The 14,651-nt window shown below is 52.5% G+C and overlaps 1 protein-coding gene across 2 annotated transcripts in view; it reads left to right on the forward strand.

Moving 5' to 3' along the window:
* Positions 1-219: 219 nt before the first annotated feature.
* Positions 220-14,651, forward strand: part of Ccnd3 (cyclin D3) — a 65,883-nt gene continuing 51,451 nt past the window's right edge. The window contains exon 1 of one of the 2 annotated variants that reach the window (XM_042671840.1): positions 220-514. The gene's annotated coding sequence lies outside the window, so the exon portion shown is untranslated. Of the gene's footprint in view, positions 515-847; positions 934-14,651 lie in introns of those variants that run through there. The other variant, XM_042671839.1, reaches the window with a different exon arrangement.

Here is a 14,651-nt window from a genome sequence, read left to right on the forward strand (position 1 = left end):
ATGTCCCTCCGCTCACGTGACCTTTTGTCAGCCAAGTGTTTTTGGCTTGTGGGCCTGGAAAAGGCGCCGTCGGCTTCACGGGTTTAAACCTATTTTGAGGAGGACTTGTTTTCCTCACAGCGCAGGCTCCCGGAAGGCCCCGAGGGGGCTGAGTATGCGCCCCACCTGGCGGAGCCGGCGAGTCCGGGACACCTCGCTCTGCGCGGGGGCTTGGACCTGCCCACCGGCTCCCCGGCTGATGCGGATGGGCGGATGGTTTGGGAGCGCCCCGGAGTCTCCAATCTCTTCATTTTCCCGCGGATGGCCCGCGTCCGTGTCCCCCGGGACGCCGCGCCTCGCCGACCACTCGGTCCGCGTCTTCCGAGGCGTCCCGCCCGGGCGCTGGGGGGCTTGGCCCTGGCCCGCCTCGCTCCCGGGTTTGAATCACCCCAAGACTCGCCAGCTGTAGGACTCTGACATATTGCCCGGCCGCGCGGTGCCTCAGTTTCCCCTCCTGATGACAGCCTGACGCGTAGTAAGTGCAATCACGCCCGACGTTGTTTACTTCCTGGGCGGCGTGTGCCCGGCGCCGGCCGCGGACGCCCGCCGCGCACACCTGATCCCCGCGACCCCCACCCCTCACCTGGGGCGGGGCGAGGGGCCTGCGGGCCGCGGGAGGGGTGGGGGGCCGCGCTGCGGGAGGGTGGGTGGGCACCAGGCTTGAGTGGAGCACCCAGCCCCGCTTTGTCTCCCCCGCCCCCTCTCCCCCACTTCCTGCCCAGCCCGGGGCTCGGGCTCCGCGGCGCTGACTTTGTAAACATACCGCGCCGGCGGGGGTGGGAGGCTGGGGGGGTGAGGGGGTGGGGAGCCCGGTGATGGGATTCCGTCCCCCCAAAAGACAGAAGCCCTGGCTGTGGGAGACAACGTCGGTGCTGGGGACTCACCTGTCCAGAGGTAGGCGTGGGGGGCTGCGGGCGTCGCCCCCTTTCTCTGATTTTACTGCAAGCCTGGGCTGGACACGGGGAGTGGGGAGTCGGGAGTGGGTGGGTTCAGAGGGTCGCCGCGCCCCCCTTACCTCCCTGATCACCCCTGAAGCTCACGCACCTCACTTTCCCTCAGGGTGAGCTGTTTTGTTCCAAGTTGAGGGGCAGAGAAGCCCCCCCACCCCCACCCCAGGCCCTGAGTCCACCGAGGGTGTTTGTCTGCACAGCCGACTGGGAAGCTTAGCGGACTGGCCGTCCGCCTCGGCCCCGGGGCTGGGCGAGGTCAGCCTGCCCGTTGTTGGGGGTTGGGGGTCTCGCCAAGGGAGAGGGCAGAACCCGGGGCTCAGCGTCGTCATCCGTCGAGTCTGATGTGCGCTGGGGATGGCGGTCGTGGCCTGAGCCTCCCGTGCGTCTGTCTGGTCGGCTGTGGACAGGGGGAGTAGCTGACGTCGGCTGCCGTGGCTAAGGTTGCAGCGTTCCTTTGCACTTTGCCAAACCGAGCGGTGCTTGGCATGGTGTGGATGCTGAGGATACCGAGCTGGTCCTCGTGTGGTCACGACACAGACAGGCGCACCGGGCTTGGGCTGGGGAGGCTTCTGCCAGGAAAGGACCTGTACGCTGAATTCTTGAGTGTGGATGGCTCCCTAGGTAGAGAAGTCAGTGGCAAGGCTTTGCAGACGTGTATTTATTCCCTGCAGTGGGACTGAACCCCGGCTATGGTGTCGGGTACTGAGATCCCTGGTTCACTCAACTACAACTTCTGATCTCTCCCATTGGCTGTCTTAATTGTGCAGAAGAGATGGGAACGAACAGGGTGAATTCTGGGAAAGACAAATTGCTGGGCTTATTCCCAAGATCCTAGGAACTCCCGGTTAGATTTAAAGCAACTATCCACACTCCTGGCCGTGGTACACACCCAATCCTATCCCAGATTCTGGGGCTATTTCCTATCACAAGCCTTGTGCCCTCTGCCAGCCCCCAACCTCAGTCCTTTAATATCAGCTGTGCATATGGCCACTGTTTCTGGGCAGATTCTTCGATGTTTCCATCCCTGGCTCCTTTGAGATGCGGTAGTTTGGGAGTTCACCGTAACTGTTTGCTGCAGCCGCACTCTCTGCTCTATGCCAGGGTCCTGGTGGTGTGCACACATAGAGCTTCTGTCCTGGTGACTGGAAACTGAAGGCATTCCAGATCATTCCATAAGGGTTCCTGTCTGTATTTCCTGTGGCCTCCATGGTCCCAAACCTTCTTCCTCCCCTTCCTGGGAATGCAGGGCAGTCAGGTGGTCTGCTCAGTGAATGTGCTGTATCATCTCATTTAATCCTCCTGATAGACCTGTGGTCTCACTAACATCCTTTATGGCTGAGGAAAAGGGCACAGACTACATACCTTCCTAAAGAGGGAACAGGATAGTAACAGCAGAGCTGGGATCCCCACCCTACTCAACCAGAGAGACCCTGGTGTTGTATAAGGGCTGTGGAAGACCATTAAAGAATATTCACGCCCGGTTACACTTCACAGCAAGACTGCTCCCACAGCAGTGTAGACTGGTAAAGAGGAAGGAGAGATGGAGACTGACTGGACTATTGGAAGTAAATCTCTCAGACTTTCCTCCTCAGGCTAGCTTCAAACAACAGTCCTCAGATCCCCAGCCTCCTGAGTAGCTGGGATTACAGGTGTGAGCTCTGTTTTTAACCTCCAGGCCAGTTTGCCTCTCTGACCACATAGAATGTGCTCTTGAGCCAAGGGTTTAGGAAGTTTCCTAAGGGGAATCCATGGCCCATAAGCCCTGTGTTTTGGGGAGTACTGGGGTGTTAGTGGAGCTTGAGTACAGAGAGCCACAGCAGGTCTGCTCAAGGCCGTGGAAACTGCACAGAGCTGGTGTCCTCTCTTCAGAGCTCTGTGTGTGTGTGTGTGTGTGTGTGTGTGTGTGTGTGTGTGTGTGTGTCTGTCCGTGTGTCCGTCCGTGTGTCCGTGTCCATCCGTCTGTGTGTCCATGCAAGATTCACTCATCAGGAAGAACAGAATATAAATGAGCCAAGAAAAACAGACTAAGGTCAGACACAACAAAGGCCATCTCAAACATAGCTGTGAGTGAGGCATTAGAATCCAGGGATTTGGGAAATACTAGTTTCCTGCATCTTTTTTTTTTTTTTTTTCCAGTCCTAGGGCTTGGACTAAGGGCCTGGGCACTCTCCCTGAACTGCTTTTGTTCAAGGCTAGCATTCTACCGTTTGAGCTACAGCACAACTTCTGGTTTTGTCTATTTATGTGGTACTGAGGAATTGAACCCAGGACTTCATGTATGCTAGGCAAGCACTCTACCACGAAGCCACACTCCCATCCCCCTCCTGTATCTTTTAAGAATAGTGGAGAATCTCACATTCTGGACTCTTAAGAGAATGGTTCCAGCTGGGGAACTGGGTCAGGAAAGTGATCTGGCAGTGAGCATGTTTAAGGTGCTCACCAGCCAAGCGGCTGGTGGCTCACACCTGTAATCCTAGGTACCAAGGAGGCTGAGATCTGGGGATCATGAATCCAAGCCAACTGAAACAAAAAAAAAAGTCTGTGAGACTCTTATCTCCAGTTACCCCCCAAAAGTTGGAAGTAGAACTGTGATTCAGGTGGTAGAGCACCAGCTTTGAGTAAAAAGTTAAAGGTCAGTACTCAGGCCCTGAATTCAAGCCCCAGTACTGGCACACATATAAAACACCCTACTTCTGGCACCCATCCTGGAGAAAGGTGTATGGAAGGGTGGAAAAGGGTGCTGGGCTTGAGGATAGAGGGACGGAGCAGGATACCCCATGAAAACCCAGAACTTCACAGGTCTCCACTTAGGCTGCAGCTCTGCCCACCCTACCCCTTCCTCCCTGGAGTGGAGTGCGCCCCCCCCCCCCACCCCAACCCCTCTGCCCCATCTCCTTCCTCCTCTGTGAAGAACAGGTTGTACTCTCAAGAAACCACAAGAGGAAGTTTAAAGAGGGCTGGGGGCGGGGAAAGGTCTGGGGCCACTGCCAAGTTTCCCTTTTCCTGCTGAGCAGTAGGTGTGTTTATCTTACCCACAAAGACATTTAAATTTTAAATCCTCACAGTTGCTTAGGACTGTGCAGGCCTGTTAGGGTAGTAGAGGTGATCTCAACCCTTCAGCCCACCAACAATGCCTTGCAGGCCCGTCGTCACCTGGGATTTCTGCGAGGTAGGAAAAGCTAATTCCGGGAAAGTGTCTTTGCCACTGAGTGCTCCCACATACCTTAGAGCCCTTCCACTCCGAAGAATGCAGGCAGGGAATGGGCAGAAGTTGTATTCAAATATTTGGGAGAATTTAGGGCACAAGTGGCTATAATTGGAGCTATTTGGGTGCCTGAGATCTGAGGATCACAATTCACACTCAAGCCCTTGCAGAAAAATCCATGATATTATCTCATCTCCAATTAACCAGCAAAAAATCAAAGTGGAGCTGTGGCTCAGCTGGCAGAGCATCAGCCTTGAGCAAAAAAGCCAGACCATTGAAGCCCTGAGTTCAGATCCTAGTACTAACACACACACACACACACACACAAACAATTAGAAAGGTCCATGGGCTGGGAATGTGGCCTAGTGGTAGAGTGCTTGCCTAGTATGCATGATGCCCTGAGTTCAATTCCTCAGTACCACATAAACAGACAAAGCTGGAAGTAGCACTGTGGCTCAAGTGGTAGAGTGCTAGCCTTGAGCAAAAGAAGCTCAGGGACAGTGCCCAGGCCCTGAGTTCAAGCCCTCAGACTGGCCAAAAAAAAAAAAAAAATAGGAAGGTCCTTCTGAAAAGCGTATTTCCAAATAGCATTAGCACAGAAGTGGTGCTGTGGCTCAAGGCTCAAGTAGTAGCATATTGGCTTTGAGCTGAAGAACTCAGGGACAGCGCCCAGGCCCAGAGTTCAAGTCCCACGACAAAAAAACAAACAAGCAAAAAAAAAAAAAGTTAGCACTTTCTAACAAATAATGTGTAGCCTAGATGCCTCAAGTGATGAGTGCCAAACTCTCAAGCTATGTCCAACAGGCAAAAGGCCCTGAGTTCAAATCCCAGTGCCAGCAAAAACAAATAATGTCTAATCTGCCTAAAGGAGTGAGTGCTACCTCCGGGCGTCTATAGCATGTGTGCGCTAAGAGGGGCCTCTGCTGTGGAGAAGACCTCAGAGCCCCTTCCCCTTGAATGCTCTGCCCTGGTGATCATCTATTTAACTGCTGTTCCCATGGTAGTCCTAGTCTGTCCACTACTATCCACTAGAGGGCGCGGTTGCCCAGGCCATCTGCTCTGGGGGCCCTGGATGGGGTGAAGGACGCCACCTGGTCCTTCAGGCGCCAGCTGGTTTCCTGGGACTTGTGTCCCCACCCCATTCCCAGCTGTTTACACACCAGGACCCAGAGAGCAGCTTTTGACCCAATTGAGCCTCCATAAAATGTGCTCTTAGTAAGCAGGCTTCCATTCCTTTCCTCAAGGCAGGGACCCCTCCCACCTCTTTCCTTGTTGACCTTCCTTTGCCCTTGGGCTAGAAAGACAAAGGGCTTTGCCCTTGGGCTAGAAAGGCAAAGAAAGTTGCCCTGGTGGGCACCACAGGCTATCTAATGTGTAGTGGACTTCCCTTCAGAAGGGACTCAGCCCTCCCCCCTCCCCTCTCCCCCCCCCCCCCCCCAGCCTATGGCTCTTATTGTATCCTAGTTACTCAGACGGCTGAAATTTGAGGATTGTGGTTCAAAGCCAGTCCGGGCAGGAAAGGCAGTGCACCTGCAGAAAAGCAAAAATGGTGCTGCTATGGCTCACAGTAGTAGAGGACTAGCCTTGAGCAGAAAAAATTCAGAGACAGCACCCAGGCTGAGTTCAAGCCACGCGACTGACAAAAGGTGGTGGTTTAACCAAGAGGCTCAGGGGTGGTGTCTCTAGAAAAACCTCAGGGGAGAGATGCTACTTTCTCCTATGTTGCCATATCTGCTTTTGTCCCTCAGACTTAGAAAAGAACAGGGCCAGCCGAGCATCAGCAGCTCACACCTATAATCCTAGCTACTCAGGAGGCTGAGATCTGAGGATCGAGGTTCAAAGCCAGCCCAGGCAGGAAAGTCCATGAGACTCTTATCCAATAAAAACCCACTAGAAAACTAGAAGTGATGCTGTGGCTCAAGTTGTAGAGTGCTCGCCTTGAGCTGAAGAGCGCAGGGACAGCCTCCAAGCCCAGAGTTCAAGCCCCACGAACGACAGAAGGAAAGGAAGGAAGGAACAGGACCAAAACTAGGTGCCTGTAATTCTAGCTACTCAGGAGGCCGAGATCTGAGGATCACATTTTGAAACCAACCCAGAACAGGAGAGTCCATGAGGCTCTTATCTCCAATTAATCGCCAAAAAGCTGTGGCTCAAGTAGTACAACGCCAGCCTTGAAAAAAAAAGTTTAGGGATGGTACTCAGGAATGGAGTTCAAGGCCCAGAGCTGGTACGTGTACACACACACACACACACACACACACACCCCTTCTCTTTACATTGCTGTGATTATTAATCGCCTCCTAGTCTGCCCTGCTTTGGGTGGGCACTTAAAAGATTTTGCTCTCATTTTGTTCCATACTCTGCTGCCTATGGCCCCCTTCCCCCCCCACCCCCGCCCCGTTTCTTCTAGAATAAAAATAGACCCGCAAGTGCTGGCCCGTGGTGAGTCGGTTGGATAGAATCCTTGAGAGTCAGGGCCGTCCATCGCTGGAACTCCCAGTTCTGGCCCCAGCGTTTCTGCTCCAAGTCACGCTCCCCTCGGGCAGCTCCTCCCCGCCCCTCCCCTGCGCTCCCTGAGTTCTGGGAAAGGAATTCGGGGCAGGGGCCTCTGACAGCTGGAGACCTTCAGCTCCAACTTGGCCTGCAGCTGGAGGGGGAAGAGGCCTGGCCGGCAGGGCGGAAGAGGGGGCACCAGGGGCCCTCTTTCTGGGGTGTGCTTGTCCCTGAAAAGCATCTCTCACAGAATCTGTCCTAAGCTGCAGTTTGCTAAACTCGCTGGGCTGGTTGCTTAGGATCCACTGTGATGAGCCGCAGGGGAGGGGTGACTGGGAAGAGGGCTCAAGCTCCTCCTCAGAGATTCATGGCTGCCTTCTCCTTCCTTCCAGCTCTGTCCCCTCTTACTAAGCAGAGTCTGCTACAGACCCACAGTCTCTTCAAATGTGAGATCTGAGCCAAGCGCCTGTGGCTCAGGCCTGTAATCCTAGCTACTCAGGAGGCTGAGATCTGAGGATCATAGTTCAAAGCCAGCCCAGAAAAGTCCATGAGACTCTTATCTCCAGTTAACCACCAGAAAACCAGAAGTGGCACTGTGTCTTCAGTGGTAGAGTGCTAGCCTTGAGTTGAAGAGCTGAGGGACAGCACCCAGGCCCAGAGTTCAGGCCCCACAACTGACCAAAAAAAAAAAAGTAGGATCTGTTCTCACCACAGGCAGAGTGTAGGCCAAGTATAGGACAGAATATATAGTTTCCTCTCTCTTCCTTATCCCCCCCAAATTCTCCTCTCTCTCTCTCAGAATAATCAACCAGCTTTCCTTCCTTCCTTCCTTCCTTCCTTCCTTCCTTCCTTCCTTCCTTCCTTTCCTTCCTTCCTTTCCTTCCTTTCATCCCTCCCTCCTTCCCTGAAGGCTGGTACCTGGGAGATTTTTTTTTGCTGGTCGTGGGACCTGAACTCTGGGCCTGGGCGCTGTCCCTCAGCTCAAGGCTAGCACTCTACCACTTGAGCTACAGTGCCACTTCCGGTTTTCTGGTGATTTATTGGAGATAAGAGTTTCATGGAGGGCTGGGAAGGTGGCTCAGTGGTAGAGCGCTTGCCTTGCATGCATGAGGCCCTGGGTTCGATTCCTCAGCACCACATATGCAAAAAGAAAAAAGCTGAAGTGGCACTGTGGCTCAAGTGGTAGAGCGCTAGCCTTGAGCTGAAGAGCTGAGGGTCAGCGCCCAGGCCCAGAGTTCAGGCCCCACGACCGGACCCAAAAAAAAAAGAGTTTCATGGATTTTCCTGCCCAGGCCTCCTCCTCCCCCCGCGCCCCCCCCCCCCCCCCGGGGCCCAACCTCTTGATTCAAAACTCTACTAGCTGGGTGCTAGAGACCCACAGTCTCTTCAAATGTGGAATCTGAGCCGGGTGCTGGTGGCTCATGCCTGTAATCCTAGCTATTTAGGAGGATGAGATCTGAGGACTATGGTTCAAAGCCAGCCTGAGCAGGAAAGACTGTAAGACACTTACCTCCAATTAACCACCAGGAAACTGGAAGTGTCATTGTGGCTCAAAGTAGTGGAGTGCTAATCTTGAGCAAAAGAGCTCAAGTACAGCGCCCAGGCCCTGAGTTCAAGCCCCATGAATGACAAAAAAAAGAAAAGAAAAAAAAATGGAACTCTGTACAACCTTGAGACCAGCTTGGCCTCTAGGTGTTCCTCAGTCCTTCTTCCTTCCTGCTGCTTCCAGTTCGTTGACAGCGGCCACAAGGCAGTTTGATGTGCTTCCTCTGAGAACTCAGCAAATATTTGCTGATATAGCAAGTCTTCGCCACACTTTTCTGAGTTGTCAGTGCCTTCATTTGCTACACATCACTTGTAAATAAGTACATTTAGAGAAATCTAAATCTTAAGAAATGTGTTTATTATTATTATTTTTTTTTTGCCAATCCTGGGCTTGAACTCAGGGCCTAGACACTGTCCCTGCATTCCTTTTGCTCAAGGCTAGTACTCTACCACTTGAGTCACAGCACCACTTCTGGCTTTTTTCTGTGTATGTGGTGCTGAGGAATGGTACCCAGGACTTCATGCATGCTAGGCAAGCACTGGACCACTAAGCCACATTCCTAGCCTGAAATCTCTATTTATTACTTCATTTCTCATAGGAGCCCTGTGAACTTGTTTGCTTGCTTGGTTCCTTCTTTCTTCCCTCCCTCCCTCCTTCTCTCTCTCCCTCTCTTTTTTTCTTCTTCCCTCTCTCTCTCCCTTTCTTTCTTTTTCTTTCTCTCCCTCCCTCCATCCCTCCCTCCTTTCCTTCCTTCCTTCCTTCCTTCCTCCCTCCCTCCTTTCCTTTCTTTGTACTTGGCATTGAAATCGTCATTCCTTGCATCCACTCAGCTTGCTTGTTAGGTGAGTGCCCTACCACATGAGCCACACTTCTAGCCTAGCTTTTTGCCCTCAGTACTGGCCACAGGCTCAGGATTGTCCACTAAACCAAGCCAGATGGATGGGAAGGGAAGGGTGAGCAAGGACCGACTGCTCAGTCCTGCCCCAGCGGGTAAGTCAGGGGTCACCCATGACCCCGGAAGCAGGAGTGGGTGGTGAGCTTTTCGACATGAGGTAGGGGTACTGATTGATCAGGGGAGCCCTGAATGAATCAGCCCGACCACAGCCAGCCAACTGCAGTGATGATACAAGCAAGATTTTCCTTGGGCTTCCCCTCCCATGCACATTTCCTTTCGCTTGCTATCCCCCCGCAAAAGCTTTGGTGGGGGTAGCATCAAGGCCAGGGCCAAAAGTCCAACGAAGCCCAACTCTGGAGCTGATGGTTAAACTGGGTGCAGTGACCCTAAGAGGTTGTAGAAGTATCCCTCCATGGTTCAGACAACCCAGCACGCATGTGAGCAGCTTTCTTCCTCTAAGGAGACCCGGCATAGCAGGGTCTCATTGGGACACATGACCAAGTCTTTGTTGAGTCTGGGACCAGGGACCACATCATGTGAATAGCTATGTAGGTTTCTTGGATGACTGGCATCTCCTCCTATGACATGCTGTGATATGTGAGCACCTTACGTGAGCACGTCCAGGAATTGGGTGTACATACTTCTGAGGTGAACTGGCCACTGTAAAGGTGGAGTGACAACACTGGGAATGCAGAGAAAAAAGTTACTTTTGGCATAATGGACAGGCTGATCTTTCCTCTCAAAAGATGTAATTTGAAGCCAAGGTACCATGGCTTCCACCTGGAAGGCTGAGATCAAAGGATCAAGAATCCAGCTCAGGCAAAAAGGCTATGGCTACTGTATCTCCAATTAACCAGCAAAAAGCTGTAAGTGGAGTTGTGGCTCAAGTGATAGAGTACCAACCTTGAATGGGAGCAAAACAAAAAAGTACCATTTGAGGAAATAGATGTTTTCTTTTTTTTTTTTTTTTTTGTCAGTCCTGAGGCTTGTGAACTCTGGGCCGGGTGCTGTCACTGAGCTCTTCAGCCCAAGGCTGACACTCTACCACTTGAACCACTGTGCTACTTCTGGTTTTCCGAGTGATTAATTGGAGATAAGAGTCTCCCGAGGGCTAGGGAGGTGGCTCAGCGGTATAGTGCTTGCCTCGAATGCATAAGGCCTTGGGTTCAATGACTCAGCACCACATAAACAGAAAAAGCCTCAAGTGGTGCTGTGGCTCAAGCACTAGAGCACTAGCCTTGAGCCGAAGAGCTCAGGGACAGCACCCAGGCCTAGAGTTCAAACCCCACGACAGACAAAAAAAAAAAAGTCTCACGGACTTTCCTGCCTGGGCTGGCTTCAGATCTTCAGATCTCAGCCTCTTCCTGAGTAGCTAGGATTACAGGCTACAGGCTTGAGCCACTGGTGCCGAGCCCAGCCATACTTTAAAAAATAAAAAAAGTATATTTTCCCAAACCACAAAATAATGAGAATTGTGGGCTTGATTTACATTTTTTTTGGGGGGGTCCAGTCGTGGGCCTGAACTCTGGGCCTAGGAGCTGTCCCTCAGCTCTTCAGCTCAAGGCTAGCACTCTACCACTTGAGCCACATTGCCACTTCTGGCTTTTTTTTTCCTGCTTATGTGGTGCTGAGGAATTGAACCCAGGGCCTCATGCATGCAAGGCAAGCGCTCTACCACTGAGCCACCTTCCTGGCCCTACATTTTTTTTTTTGAAATCTGTTTAAATGCCTAATACAGAGGAAGAATGGGAGCTGCCCTGCTCCAGGGTGTGGCCCTGTATGAATTTGGTTGTTGTAGACAAAGACAAATATGGCCTTAGGCAGATAATGTCATTGGAAAAGGGAGAGTTAATGCCAGACTGGAGGCCTGGCTCATGTGGTAGAGCATCAGCTGTGAGCAAGAAAACTGAGTGTGAGGCCGATAGAAAGAAGAGGGAGGGGTGAGGGAAGAAGGAAGGAAGGAAGGAAAGACAGATGGACAGACGGGCCTGTGTGTCTAGTGAGACACATAGGTAGAAAGAATGGAGGGCGGGGTGAAGACGCTGAGTGAGAGAGAAGCTTTCTGGGGGAAGGAGCAGAATAACAATTGGCCAGGCAGAATCTATATATAACATTATGAAAAGGTTAAAACTTGGGGGACACCAGTGGAAATAAGAAGTCATACGGCAAAGTGTTTTGAAGGTAGAAGCAAGGGGACTTAGTCACTGGTAGGAAGCAGGAAGAACCCTCTGCCTTCCCCCGGGAGGCACCATGCATACTTCCCCAGTGAAGTATGCGGCCTGCTGTACACGCGGCCTGCTGTGCGCTTGCTGCCGGCGCCTTTGCCCTCTGTACTGTGTGTGCTTGAGTGCGTGAGTGAGGTTCACTCACCAGGGAGCCGCGCGGACCCAGCCCAGCCGTGGAGCTTTCTCAGCACGGGTGACTGGAGAAACTCTGAAACCTTTGAGGAAAAGCTGCTGGCGATCACCAAGCATCATTAAGTAAAGGGTGGAGAAAGGTGGAAAGGAAATCACAAGTGGATCTTAAAGTTTACCATTGTCTTGGCAAGAAAGGCTATTTTTCTAGGAACTAAAGATTTGGGAAGAAATTAAAAAATAGCCAGAATATAGTTTCAGTTTTTAGTGTTAAGTAACTCAAGCTTAATTAGAATAATGTTTTCAACACTTGAAATGTTTTTTTTTTTTTAACCCATTTTTATCCACACATATAAGATACATACTTAAATGTCAACCAAAAAGGCTGGAGTCATGGCTAGGCCCAAGTTTGTTTATTTTTTTGTTGGTCGTGGGTCCTGAACTCTGGGCCTGGGTGCTGTCCTTCAGCTCAAGGCTAGCGCTCTACCACCTGAGCCACAGTGCCACTTTTGGCTTTTTCTGCTAATGTGGTGCTGAGGAATCAAACCCAGGGCCTCATTCATGGCAAGGCAAGCACTCTACCACTGAGCCACCTTCCCAGCCCTAGGCCCTAATTTTAACTCCCAGTACTTTGGAACAAACCAATGAATAAATACAAATAAACCAAACAAGAAGTTCTCTAAACAATGCTTCCTTTTGTTACTATGGATACATTTTTGTTGTTGTTGTTTTGGGTTATTTTTGAGACAGGGTCCTGTGTAGCCAAGGCTTTCCTGGAACTTCTGTGCAGCCCTAGCTGACCTTGAACTCATGATCGTAGCTATAGCTACTCAGAGGCTGAGGTCCGAGGATCACAATCGGACAATTTGGAAGCTAGCCTGGGCAGGGAAGTCCATGAGTTTCTTACATCCAGTTAACCAGCAGAAAGCTGCAAGAGGAGCTATGGTTCAAGTGATAGTGCTAGCCTTGAGCAAAAAAGCTCAGGGCCCTGAGTTCAAGCTCCAGGACCAGCACAAAAAGAAAAATAAAGTCACGTTTTGAATTATGTTCCCATAAATTTGTTTATGGAAAAATGAATCTCAACTGGGTGCCAGTGGCTCACGCCTGTAATCCTAGCTACTCAGGAGGCTGAGATCTGAAGATCCTGGTTCAAAGCCAGCCCGAGCAGAAAGTCCGTGAGACTCTTATCTCCAATGAGATAGAAGTGGTGCTGTGGCTCAAGTGGTAGACGCTCGCCTTGAACTGAAGAGCTCAGGGACAGCACTGAGGCCCAGAGTACAAGCCTCATGACCACCACCACCACCAACAAAATGAATCTCACTACTTTGGTGGCCTCTCAGATGGTCATCAGGGGTTCAGCAAGGCCCAGGGCAGACTGGGGAAGGGGGAGGGGGGTCACAAAAAAACCAGAAGTGGAGAGGTGGCTCAAGTGGTAGAGTGCCAGCCTTGAGTAAAAAAGTGAAGGGACAGCTTCCTGGCCCTGAGTTTAAGTCTCAATACCAAAGCACATACACACACACAACACATATGCACACAGGCATGCATGTGCGCACACACGCACACTGCATCCAGCCAGTTGGGGTAGATGGACACAAATTGACCCACAAGCTTTGATCAAGTATGGAGGGAGGGCCACAGGGCAGGACGGAGGAGGGCAGGCTTTCCCCTTGTCTCTTTTAGCAGCCTAGAAAGGGAGCGGCTGGGGAGACTAAGGCAGTGAGAACAGGAAGTTCTCCCCTGATCTGCCTCCCCAGCTCAGCAACAGAGGAGGAGGTGGAGTCTGGGTTGAGTCCCAAGATAAGGGCGGCAGCAGCTGACAGGGAGATCAAACTAAACAGCTGCGCCCCCAGGAACTCAGCGACATTCCTCCCCTCATCCCACCCCCAAGTTCCCTCCTCCCCAGCACCCTGCCCTCAGCCCTGGGGTTCCCCTCCAGCCTTGGCTCAGGCCACCTCAGAGCTGCCTTCCCACACCAGCCCCCCTTCTCCAGAGGCTGGGGGCTCTCCAGCTGTTTGGAAGGCGTGAGGAGTGAGGACAGGTGGCCGGAGGTGGATGAAGAGGGGCCTCTTCAGGGCTAGCCTCCACCTGCCAGGCTGGGCCACCCCCAGACTCTTTCCCCTGGGCAGGCCAGGAAGGCCTGGGAACAGGACACTGGGCTGCGGTGATGTGCCTAGGAGAGTTGAGGATTGCTGGAGAAAGCAGGTCGGAGTGGTCCTGCAGCCTGTGTCTGTAAGCAGCTGGTCAGCTCTGTCCCAGAACTGCCCCGTCCAGTCAGGGACACAGGCAGTGGGTCCGAGAAGGGCCTCCTGGCCGCTTCCTTTTTGTGTGTGCCTGTCAGGAAGCTGACATCTGAGGATCACAGTTCAAAGCCAGCCTGGGCAGGAACATCCCTGAGACTTTTTTTTGGTGGGGGGAGGCCTGGAACTCTGGGCTTGGGCTCTGTCCCTGAGCTTTTTGGCTCAAGGCTAGTGCTCTACCACTTGAGCCACAGCACCACCTCCGGTTTTCTGGTGGTTTATTGGAGATGAGTCTCATGGCCTTTCCTGCCTGGGCTGGCTTAGAACTGCGATCCTCAGATCTCAGCCTCCTGAGTAGCTAGGATTATAGGCGTGAGCCACTGGCGCCCAGCTCCCCTGAGACTCTTTTTTTTTTTTTTTTTCCCCTGAGACTCTTATCTCCAGTTAAACACCAGAAAACTGGAAGTGGCGCTATAGCTCACGTGGTAGAGCATTAGCCTTGAACTGAAGAGCTCAGGGACAGCGCCCAGGCCCAGAGTTCAAGCCCCACAACAGACCAAAAACAAACAAAAAACACAACCACCAAAACTTGAGGTGACAGCCCTCCCTTGCCGGGGACCTCACTCAGTCTACCTGAGCCTGAACCCTGTTCCCCATTCTTGTGTCTGCCTCCTCAGGGGCAGGAAGATGGGGCAAGAAGCAGCAGCTGACAGGGTGACAGCAGGGATGTGGTGGTAGCGGTGGCGGGAAAAATGCCAAGGCGGGGACAGGCGTGAGATGGGTACACAGGAACCATCAGCTGCAGGCGGCTGATAGATGCCACAGCTGTGTCCTCCCCCCCCACCAGTGTGGGCATCCCTGAGCGCTCTCCTCCTCTCCCCTCCCTGGCGTCACCTCCAGCTCTGCCTCTCTTCCTCCTCTGTCTGTACTGC

Source organism: Dipodomys spectabilis, unplaced genomic scaffold, assembly GCF_019054845.1.
Source record: "Dipodomys spectabilis isolate Male_0828 unplaced genomic scaffold, ASM1905484v1 ptg000669l, whole genome shotgun sequence".
Lineage (NCBI taxonomy): Eukaryota > Metazoa > Chordata > Mammalia > Rodentia > Heteromyidae > Dipodomys > Dipodomys spectabilis.